The sequence below is a fragment of the Apodemus sylvaticus genome, chromosome 2, assembly GCF_947179515.1.
Source record: "Apodemus sylvaticus chromosome 2, mApoSyl1.1, whole genome shotgun sequence".
Lineage (NCBI taxonomy): Eukaryota > Metazoa > Chordata > Mammalia > Rodentia > Muridae > Apodemus > Apodemus sylvaticus.
Genome location: NC_067473.1, coordinates 172356345 through 172368415, shown reverse-complemented (window position 1 = coordinate 172368415; position 12071 = coordinate 172356345). Strand labels below are relative to the sequence as shown.

At 42.0% G+C, this 12071-nt stretch overlaps 1 protein-coding gene across 3 annotated transcripts in view; it reads left to right on the top strand.

The window, feature by feature from the left end:
* Positions 1-965: 965 nt before the first annotated feature.
* The window catches only part of Dusp16 (dual specificity phosphatase 16), an 83564-nt gene continuing 72458 nt past the window's right edge, over positions 966-12071 (top strand). The window contains exons 1-2 of one of the 3 annotated variants that reach the window (XM_052175106.1): positions 966-1414; positions 11638-11758. The gene's annotated coding sequence lies outside the window, so the exon portion shown is untranslated. Of the gene's footprint in view, positions 1415-2358; positions 2461-11637; positions 11759-12071 lie in introns of those variants that run through there. The other 2 variants (XM_052175105.1, XM_052175107.1) reach the window with 2 other exon arrangements.

The window sequence follows — 12071 nt, the reverse complement described above, 5'->3', positions numbered from 1 at the left end:
TAGGTCTTGCAGCTCTGGAGAGGCAGTGAACTCTGGTTTGACTTGAAGATGATGCTGTAGAAAATATTTATTTTATGTGTAAGGGTGTTTTGCCTTCATGTTTGCGTATGCACCCCATGTGTGCTCGGTGCCCATGGAGGTCAGCAGAGGGCATCAGATCGCCTGGAACTGGAGTTACAGATGGTTGTGAGCTGCCGGGTGGGTGCTGGGGATAGAGCAGTCAGTGCTTCTAACCGCCCTAAAGGTTAAAATACCATTAACATCTTGCTACATTTTATTTATTTGTGTGTGAAGCGGGGTGGGGGACGGCATGTGGACTGAGGACAACTCAGTTCTCTCCACCGCATGGACCCTTTACTTGTTGAGCCATCTCGAGGGCACGCAGAAAAGATTTTTTTAAAAAATAATTCTTGGCTGCGTTTGCCATTAAAAAAGACGCATTCGTGTAGGATCTTTCAAGGACGAAGACCTAGGTGAATGTCTGCCGACACCGGCGCAACTTTCCTTAAATTAAATAAAGTACCTATAACTTCCCTCTCAAGAGAAAAGCCCCGGATTTGGGATTCCGGATCCTTCTTACAAAGCGATCGCAGCAGTCTCAGATCACCTTGTTTTCGTTTCCCGAGCGTGGGGGTTTAGAGGAGTCTCCTATAAAAGACGAGACCCCAGGCCGGCAGGCGGGCTACGGACCTGGGCTCCCGGGCCGCGAACCCCGGGCGACGAGGCGCAGCAAGCGGCTGACCGGCAGCGGCCAGCAGCGGCCTGCGCGCGGCGCTGTGCTCTACATCCCGGTGGAGCCCGAGGAGCCGGCCCGCGAGTCGCTAGCTCGGTCGACCGGGAGCGCGACCCGAGCCCGGCTCCCGGGGACGAGCGCCAAGGGGCGGGCGACGCTCGGCCCCGCCCCCAACCCCGCCCCCAACCCTGCCCTCGTCGGTCTCCTCCTTTCTCCCCCGGGCTCTGCTGAGTTCATTCACTGGGATTGGTTTCAAGTGACGCCATCTCTTTATTTTTAAACCGATGACCTCATCCGCGCTTGAAGTTTCCTGACCAGAGACTCTTTCTCTCTCCCCAACCCCCACCCTACCCCCCCCTGGTCCCCTCCTGCAGGCACCACCGTTTGGGGGGGCTCGCATCCCACTTCCAACCATTTACCCTCCCTCTCTCCGCTTTTCCCGCGCGGACCCCCAACTTTACCTCAACTTCTTCATCCCTGTCGACATTTTTTTTTCCCACTTTCGGGGGGCGGTGGAAGAGAAAGTGAAGAAAAGTTGCAAACGCCCGGGCTCTCCCTTAGCTCTCCGCCCACCCCTCGGAGGAGAAGCCCCGGCGGCGAGGAGGACGCGCGAGCGACGGCTGGGCGACGCGGTGACAACGCTCGCTCCCCTCCGCGAGCCTGAAGCCGGCGGTCCCTCAAGTAAGTGTCCGCGGCGGGCCGCGGGCCGGCTGGGAGGCGCGTCCGCACCTCGTGCCGGCCGCCGCGCGCTCTCCCCGGGGGCCGGCGGGCCAGGGCGGCCCGGAGCGGCCGCGGCGTCGGCGTCGGCGACCGCGGCGGAGGTGTGTAGGCCGCGCTGGGGGTCGGCCCGAGCCGCTGAGCGCCCCGGCCTCGGCGCGCCGAGCGGGGGCGAGCGGGCGAGCGGGCTCCGGGTCGCGGGTCGCGGACACCTGGGCGGGCGAAGCTGCTCACTTCCAGACTGTTACACAACACGCCCTCCAAGTGGGGCCCCGGCCTGACTGCTTCCATGATCCCGCATTCACCTTGTGTGCAGGCAGCGAGGCCACCTGGGGAGCGACGGTGTCGCTTCCTCAAACTCATCTCCTGGGGGGGAAAAATAAACCCACCCCCAAACCTCAGCTTCCATTCCGGGGCTCCCGCCACGGTGTTGGGAGGAAAACGGTCCGTCGGTGACTTTTTATTTACTGTAGCTGTAAATTGTGAGAAATTAAAACGGGGAAACGACGGACGGTGTGTGCGTATGGTGTAGTTTCACGTGGAAAAAACCCCCACAACAACCCTGAGGAGGACAACCGTGCAAACTCTTTTAAAAGCGGGCGATGGGCTGTTTCCTACAGAAAGCTGGTAATAAACTTGGGGAAAGTACAAGGAGATCTTAAAATGAATGGCTACTGCAGAATTCGAAAGAACTTTCCTTAAACAGTCTGTTGCAAAGATCCTTGGTGTTTTGAAGTCCTGTGTGTCTCAGATTGTTTGGAAAACGCACACCTCTAATCAGCCCATGATTAGAGAGGAAAAACCTGTTGCATAATCTCATTTGCTGTGGGGTTGGCTGTGCCATCCCCTTGAACCGAGGGGAAGTGAGTCTTTAAGATGAGGGTTTTTAAACCTCTGAAGTTCTTATTTACACAGTGCGCTGGGTGCCACTTTGCTTTTAAAGATTGTAAGTAAATACTCTGCTCTCACAAGTGAATCTAACCTATCGAACCTGCTGGGAAAATGACCAGGTATGTGTTCTCTCCTGCGGTGCTCTCTCTCTCTCTCTCTCTCTCTCTCTCTCTCTCTCTCTGAAATAGATTATCAGGGGGGAAAGTCTCTTTAGCCACTCCTTGGAGCTGGTGGTACATACAGTTAACAACTACTTCCTCAAAAAAAAAACCTACACTTTTTCATCTCCCTTAAAGAAAAGACATTTAAAGGTAAATTTCAAAAGAAGTTGGGGGGAAAGCTTAACAGTTGAGATAATTTCTTTCTAATTACTTGAGGCTGTAATTCAGATTTATAGAATTCTCTATTTGGTGAAGCCCAGCAGCTTGGAGAAGTAAATTGAAAACTGAAGTATTTGTGGCATTGTGTATTTTAGTCAAAATGTGACGAGGCACTGTAAAAGGGTTTTGTTTTTATTTTAAAAATAAAGCTGTGGAGTTTACTGTATTTGAAGACATTGTGGGATGTTGATCTTTTCTTAACATTTACCATCTTATGGACAAATTCAGAATTTCAGCTCGAATCATTAGTTTTTAGGTGTAATACTTTGTGTTTATCAGAATTCCAAATGGAGAGAAAATTAGAAATAAGTTTATTTTGAATTTTAGTAAGTAGTGAATAAGTCGATGTTTAAAAAGTATAAACTGTTGATAATGATATTTACAATTTTTTGTTTTATTTTACTCTCTGGTATCTTAGCAACTCAAGTGAAATACTTATCCTAAAATTGTGCTGATTTTACTTTAGTGTGTCAGATGGTAAGTTTTAATGGACAGGGCCAGGAACAGAAGTACACAATTACCCAGCTCTCCCCACCCCTCACTCTCTTCAGTCTGGAAGTTCTTGTCTCTTAGTTCACCTTGGTGAATGTAATTGAGTACCTATAAAGTTTAAATGTTAATATGAAGTTGGGGGTTCCTGGTCTATTTGGCCAGAGGTTTAATTATAGTAATTGAGAAAGGGGTCAAAGAGGAAGATCCGGGTAACTTAATTCCCCTTCCTCCTTTTTTCTTAAACATTGAAGATTTATTTGTAGAGTGGAAAGAGGAGGCAGAGGTCAGCTAGTTTAAGAGTAGGTCTGGCCCAGGGTGAGGTGAGGTCCTAGATGTAAACCTGTGTCCCCTCCCACATAGAAAAAGAGCAGGTCTGAGAAGCTTGAAGGAAAGTTTGGCTGGAGTTAGAGAAGAGAGCAGGAACAATGTTGGAGTTTTAAAATATCCTTTTTTTTTTCTCTAACTGCCTGAATTAGGAAATTGAATTTCATAGAATTTTCATTTTCTGGGCTTAATATATTAAACAAACAAGTTTATATAACTTCATTATTGAGCCTTTTCTATTTTCAACTAACCATAAAGTCCTGTTAAATATAACTTGATGTCATTTACCAGTGTAATTTATCCTAGAGTCTCATGTGTTCCTGGTATTTCCAACAAAGACAGTTTTCTGTTGTATCTTATCTGGACTAATAATTTCATTGGACACCAATGTTTTTTTAAGTGCCTTGAGTTCTCAAACAGAAGATATCATAACTTGAAGAAGTAGATTAATAGAGGGAAATCTTTTGGCTTAAAACTCCCCCAGAAGATAACCAAGCATAACAGAAAACAAGTTTTTCAGCATATTTCAACAGTTAAAAAGACTTCATAGGAAACAAATTACACTTGATCCTTGATTCTCTTTAAAGTAATAACTGTATTAGATTTTAAAATTGAGACTGATGTTCACCATCATAAAGAAAAAAAAATCTTACTAATGTTGGTTTAAGCAAAATCATAAAGTAAATCTTACCCAAAGTTACATATATTTCAAAGCTAGATGTCATTTTCTCAGTTTACTTGTGTTGTGGGTAATTCATCATTTTATACATTTCTTTCATTTATATAGGTAAGTATTGACTTTATGAAGGAAGGGTCCTGAAGTTTGGCTGAAGGTAAAGAATCAGGGTGATACTTTAAGAAGAGGCCATTCTCTTACACTGACTGAGATAGGAGGTTAGAAATTTCATCAGATACATGGCTAGAGAAACGCAAGAGTGCTTCAAAAGAAGGATCTAAGGCATATTACTGAGGACAAGTGTGTGTGTGTGTGTGTGTGTGTGTGTGTATGTGTATGTGTGTATGCCAGGGGTATGACCAGGATAGGAGGAAATAGGATGTATCTTGGCATGAAAGGAAGGAGGTATAAGTGGGAAATACCCCTTGGTACTTCAACAACAATGAGATATTAGTTAATTATGTAGGTCTCAGAAACCAAAAAGTCTGTTTTTTTTTTTTATATAAAAACACAATCTAGGGGTGAGGAGATGGATTATTATGAGTCTATAACTATATGTAAGCATAAAAACTTAATTCCCAGAGTTAAGTTTAAAGTAGAAGGACCCATGTTACAGTTTCATGGCCCATTTTGATTCAGGAGGGATAAATCATAAGATATTCAAGTTATAAACTAAATTTCCAAATTGACTCACATGCAAATCAAGAAAAACATTCATTAAAGATATACTATTTCTTTTGTTTTATTTATTCATTTATTTTTGAAACAGAGCTTCATTTTGTAGCTCTGGCTAGCCTGGAACTCACTATTTAGTTCGGACTGGTGTCAGACTCACAGAGATATGTCTGCCTCTGTCTCCAGAGTGCCGGACTTAAAGGTGTGCACCACTATGCCTGAGGATAAGGCATGCTATTTACATGGATACTTAGAGTTTTGGACACAGGTCTATACTCTTTTGGTTTTTCGAGACAGGGTTTCTCTGTATAGCCCTGGCTGTCCTGGAACTCACTCTGTAGACCAGGCTGGCCTCGAATTCAGAAATCTGCCTGCCTCTGCCTCCCAAGTGCTGGGATTACAGGCGTGTGCCACCATGCCCAGCACAGGTCTATACTCTTAAGGATGAAAGGTTGTAAGAATTTTAAGGTGTGTGTGTGTGTGTGTGTGTGTGTGTGTATGCAAGATATAAACAGTTCTTAGACAGGACCAGATTTACTGTGTAAGGAGAAAAGAAATTGGAAAGTTCAAGGATGTAGTTTAGAGATAACAGAATTTGATCCTGACCTTAAAGGATCACTATGTATACAGTGTATTGATGAAGGGAAACTGGGGAGGTTGAAGAGTAACTGTTTATCCTTCTGCTTATTTAGCAAATTTATGACCGAATGCTGTCAACTGAAAATAAAGTTTTTTGCCCTTATAAACTAAATTTATAGTCTGAGAAGAGAAGACAACACAATAAGGACAACAATAAGTACCACAAACAAGTAAATAGTAATTGGAAAAGTCCTGTTGGATGACTGGAATCAAACAAAGATTAAGGAAGTTATAGAGAGCTACTTCCAGTTCCAGTTACTCGTCTATTATTATTCTAATTACTTAATTGAGGCAGGGGTCACATGTATCCCAAACTGTGATGACATTGAACTTCTGACCCCTTTCCCCCCCCCCCCCACCTCCTAAGAGCTGTGATTACAAGCCTGCACTATTACTCTCTGGGTGATAGTAGATATTGAACCCAGGGCTTCAAACATGTTAGGCAAGTACTCACCAATTGAGGTACATGTTCACCCTCATCCCAATTATTCTGAATACATTATTTTGATTATGATATTCTAATCTAATTATGATTTTTTTTTTTGAGAGAGAGGTTCTCATATAGCTTAGGGTGATCTAACATTCAGTATGTAGCCGAGGCTGGTCTTGAACTTGTGAACCTGCTGCCTGTACCTTTAAAGCACTGGATTACAGGTGTTGCCCCATACTTTCCCCCCCTCTTTTTTAAAAGATAGTGTCACAATACTGCAACTTAAACACTCTAAAACTAACCTGATTTGTGTGCTTTGGAAATATGTATTTAGTATCTCTATATGATAGTGGTAGTTGATTGGCACAGTTTATAGGAAAGGGTGTACCATATATGTTGTGATATAGCAAGATGATTAATTTTAAGCATATTTCTTTCCCCCCTTCACATTTATGGGTGATACGTGCAGAGAGGTATGTGCTGCTTGTTGTCTGCATTATTTATCATTTTTGGTGAGTATTTTCAGTTCTGTACATCCAACCCTTAGGTCCTCTTGCATACTATTAGTAAAGCATTCAACCAACTGAGCAACATTCCTGGCCTTGTGTGTATTAGGGTTTTTTGTACATAACTCATATCCTAGGATAGGACCTAGCACTACAGTCTTTTGATAAACATTTGCTGAGTCAGTTGAGGTTTTGCCCTGCTGTGGACCTGACCTCATCCTTTTGAGATGGTGCGTGGTTGATTCTTGTCACCTCTTTCTTCTCGTAGTTCACAGTGCTTTCCCTCACTGAGCAGTGAAGCGATGTCCTTTTAGTTAGTCAACGTCTTAGAATACTCGAGTGCACGTGCCACACGATGACCTGTTTTATAGTGTGTTTGGGTTTCTGTTGCTTGTTTTTGTTACTTGGTTGGTGGAGGAGCACATTCAGGAACACAGGTCTTGACTCTGCAAAGTGTCTGTGGTCTACAAAACATAGGCATCTTAGTGTTTCCTTTCCTTCTTAGCTCTAGTTAGGTATGTTGATTCACTTGAAAAATAGCTAGTAAGAATGGTACATTGATAATACAAACCAACTAAAAGCAAAGCAGTCTATATGGTATTGTTATATTAAACTCTGGTCTAGTAAAGATAAATCTAGAAGTGTGAAATGATGTATGTATGATATTTGTTTGAAAACTTCTGGATAGGCACAGGTACAAGCATGCAATAAATAAAATAGTTAAAATTTGCTGAAGCTTGATAATGGGTATTTTGGAGTTTATTCTTTTCTGTATATTTGCATGTATTTGAAAAAATACATAATAGTGTGTTGAAATGTATACTACCGATTGCTGTGGAGAGAGAAACATAATAAAATTAGATGTTTTGGCGTTTGAACTATTGGTTAATGAGAGATTTCTACTTTGTACTTTTCTGTAAAGATTTTAGTAATAAAATTTAAGATAGGGAAAATTTTATAGAAGGGTCAACGTTCTTAAAATTCAACTTTGACCTCTTACTGTAAGTAATACCTTATAGTTTATTGCATGTTTTGACATATTTTGTGGGTTTTTTGGTTAGGAATGTTCTATTTTGTAGATGAGATAACTAAGACCTTAGAGACAGACACTCAGTAATTTAATTGAATCACAAAGTAAGTTTTGCTAGAACAGGAGTCGAAATGTTCTGATTTATACTTAATATGTATGTGTAAATACAAAGACTACTTTTTAAAGACAGGGCTGCTGTGTGGCACAGGGTGGCTTTGCGCTAGTGACCCATTTCTGTTTCCCTGTGTTCTGGGATTGTAGGTACGTGTGTCACCATGCTCAATTTAGTAATCTGTTGCTTTATTTTTTGAGGTGGGGGAGTAGGGTGAGATAACCCAGTGGTTTTCAGACATGCTAGTCTCAAGATGCCTTTTTAAAAATTAAGTATTCCAAATATCTTTGTAGGGACTGTGTCATTTTTAACATATCAGAAATTAAAATATTTAAAATATTTATTTACTTAATATTAAAAGTTAATGTTGGGGGTTGGGGATTTAGCTCAGTGGTAGAGTGCTAGGCCTAGCAAGCACAAGGCCCTGGGTTTGGCCCTCAGCTCTGGGGAAAAAAAAGTGTTAAAATGTGGTGGTGCACACTTTTAATCCCAGCACTTGGGAGGCAGAGGCATGCCGATTTCTGAGTTCGAGGCCAGCCTGGTCTACAGAATGAGTTCCAGAACAGCCAGGCCTATACAGAGAAACCCTATCTCAAAAAACCAAAAAAAAAAAAAAAAAAAAAAAGTATTGCTTTGCATTTTGCTATTCTTTTTACTATATTGACTAGCAGGACAGAATGGGATGGCTCAGTTTGCATAACTGTAATTTCTAAATTCAGTATTTGACCTGCTGTTGTAGGTAAAGTATATAAAACAATTAGGCTACACTCAAATGCACAGTTGAAAAAGATGAACTGTTTAATGGTCTTTTCATATAAATATGTATATTTATCTAATCTCAGCACTACCGGAGCCTTAAAGAGCAGTTGCAACATTGAATCTGAGACTACATTAATTTTTTGTATTCTATAATATTAAATATCTATTGATGAGTCTTAGGATTCTTAGGAATCTTGTGCTTCTTACCAATCTTTGACCCCTGTCTCATTTGTATATGCATGATCATTTGGGAAATGATGGTTTACTGAGTTTTACTGACCTTTCACTCAAAATTTACATTTGATTATACATCTGATATATATTTGATATTCACTAAGCACTATTCCTTAGTATGACTGCTAGCCTTTATCTAAAAGTCTTTAAGACTCTAAAAGGAGTCAAGATCTTGGTAATTAATTTATTTTTCCCCAAATCTGAGTTTTTTATTATTGGCTATCTGTATTGTCAATTTTGAAGAGAGAAGCTTTACATCATTCATTTTGGATAGAATGAATAACTCCAGTTGGCTGCAAGTTAGTTTTTAAAACCAGAATGGAGTTCTTTGAGACACACACACAACTCAACAGTTGCCTAAGTGCTCTCCCTGAAGACAGGCATTGTGCTTAGGTGTGCAGGGCGAGTGCTCTGTGCTCTTCTCATTTCAGGGCACAGAGTATTAAGGTGCACCATTTCACATGTTTATACTCAGTTTTAAAAATCCATATTCAAAACCACTCATGTTTTTTTCTCCTGAATGACAAGAGGGTAGAGAGGATCACACACTTTAGTGTTACTTTGTCTGTTCTGTTGATGTTATTTTCCCTGAGAATTCTGAGGGATGACTGAAAACAGACATTAGAAAGAAGAAATTATAAGATCCGATCCCCATATCTTAATACTCTGCTGCACTGCTGCGTATGGTCAGGGAATGACTCTAAGGATTGAAGGGTGGTGCCAGAGGAGGACTGTGGGATGGGTGTGGATACTGGATTGGGGCACAGCAGTGCAGGGATGGGTGTCAGGAGTCAGGGATAAACATCAAAGTAGGTTAAGGGCTAAAACGACTGACTAGTCTTACTTTCTGACCAGTATTTGAGTTCTGTTGTATCCCCTGTATTCAGTTACAGTGGGAGAATCACCAGTGTCACAGTGTAAAGAGTCTGGAGAATTGGGCTACAGCCATCAGATGGTTGTGAGCCACCATGTGGTTGCTGGCATTTGAACTCAGGACCTCTGGAAAAACAGTCAGTGTTCTTAACTGCTGAGCCATCTCTCCAGCCCAAGAATGAAATGTTAATGCTTTATTTTTTATTAAGTTATAAGAAGGAAATTTAGTCCAGATAGAGAACAATTATCAATTTGTTATTTATGTTATGCTATTCCTAAAAAGGATTTGAAAGGCCGAAGTCGGTACTCAAGACCAAACATGATTCTAAGTATCATTTTCATCCTAGATTTTTTCCCACTCACAGCATTTATTTAATAAAGCCATATGGTCAAGCTACTGCCACTGCCAAGTAATTAAATTGAAGTACAGGAGTAATGTTTCCCGCCTCATGTCCCACCCCTGCGGGAGTGTGCGTGTGTGCGTGCGTGCGTGCGTGCATGTGTGCGAGCATGCGTTTATAAGCAGAAAGTATGTATGTATATAAGTGAAATTAAACAAGAAAATCACAGTATGCCATACAGGGAATTTATAATTCAAGTCTGCCTTCAGCTATACTAGTGAGACTTAAACTATAAGCCATTTATACTTTACATGAGCAGTTCAGGGTTCAGTCAAGCTCTCAGCGTCACATCAGTTGCTTAGCAGTGTCATCAAGCTCTTTCGTTCCCTCCAGTCCTTGACTCTGTCATCTTTTCAGGCTTCCTTGATATGGACACTTCTTGTTGCCTGATCATAAAATGGCTGCTTTAGACTTCACATCCTTTTCCAAGGCAGGAAGGAGGAAGAAACTAGAGCAAGTGACCCTCTGTTACACTGCCTAATTATGCTCTTAAGGCTACTGCTGGTTGGCACGTGCCTGTAATGCCAACACTTGGGAGGCAGAAGTTAGTATTGCAAGTTCAAAGACAGTATGGTTTCTATAGTGAGTTCTAAGCTAGCCTATGCTCTGTTGAGGCCCTGTCTCACAAAACCAAAAACCAAACCATACTAAAACAACAAAATGCTTCACAGAAGTTCTTGTTTGAGTTCCTCACAAGCCTCATTTGCCTGAAGTTTTATACAGGATTGCCCCCATTCACCAGAGGGATGTCGGCAGTGAATGTTGAATAATGCAAGGGGTGACTTAGTGTCTGTTATGTGCCACCTTCTGAGGCATATAGCTCTCCAGCTTGAAACTGGGATTCTGTTAACATTTTGGAGGGGAGGAAAGATCTGTTGAGTAGCTAGTTGTGTGTTTGCTGCAGATAGGAAGAAAGAAATGCAGTGGTAACTTGTTATACAACTGTCTGTATACTGGAGATTGTTTCTAGAATTTCTCCTAAAACACTGTATCCATTTTCTTTTTTATTTTAGATTAGGTTATACAGGCTTCTATTCCAAGTAGTTGTAGGGATAATTTAGAGGCACTTGAGCATTGATTTTTTTTTTTTCAGCTTTAAGGGAATTACCTTTGTTAATCTCTGAGGTAACTTTTAATAAATTTATTTTTATTATTATGTGTATACACGTACTTATGTGTCAGCATCTGTGTGTGTTAGTGCCTGTGTATATTTGTACCTGTGTGTGTGTGTGTGTTAGAGTTAGTGTGAAGTGGGAACTTAAGGGTTCTTTGGAAAATTGGTTGGATGATGTTTTGCTGGGGCAAACACGTGAAGGAGTGTTTGGCTGAAGCAGACATGTGTGAAAGGACGTTCTGCTAAAGCAAGAACGTGAAAGGACATGTGATGAAGGATTCTTCCCTAAGAATGTCCATGTATTGGTCCACCTTACATTGCATAGTTAAGCTGCATTTGTAGGGACTCCATAGAGAGAAATGCATGGAAAAACCTCTGGTGGTGTGCTGCAGTTTCTTGCTGCTTCCACGGACTTGGGCTGATGCAGAGTGATGTCAGCTGAGAGACTCGTGCTGAGGCTACATGGTGTTTGGAGGAGTATAAATGGGACTCGATGGCCAGTGAAGGAGGCTGAGCTAGGCTTGTTTATAGAGCTGGTGTGGCTTGTTGGCTTCACTGAGAGAGGCACAGCTGAGACCTTCTGTCATTCCTGTTGACCCTGGCCTCTCCTGCGGATTTATGCTGAGGCTGAGACCTCACTGTCTCTGCCAGGTAGTGATACTGCTGCTGATTCATCCCCACTTCCAAACTGGACTGCTGGTGTATTTGTGAAGTGTTTTCAAGTGGATGGAGCTGCTGCTGCTGACCTGTGAACTGAACTGCCAATTTCCAGGTAACACATAAGGGAGTTGCTCCAAGAGCCATTACTAAACAGGTCCACTTCCCTTGTATCTTTTCTTTTTTACTACCTCTGCTGGGGGGCGGGGATTAGAGCATTTAAGAACCATCATTAAAAATAGGCATTGAGAAAATTAAAGTTACATCAGTGTGTGTGTGTTGGAGTCAGTGTGTGTGTATTAGTGTCAATGTGTGTATTAGTCATTGTGTGTGTGTTAGAGTTGGTATGTGTGCTAGTGTCAGTGTGTGTGTGTGTGTGTGTGTGTGTGTGTGTGTGTGTGAGACTGTGTGTCTGCCATAGCTTGTAT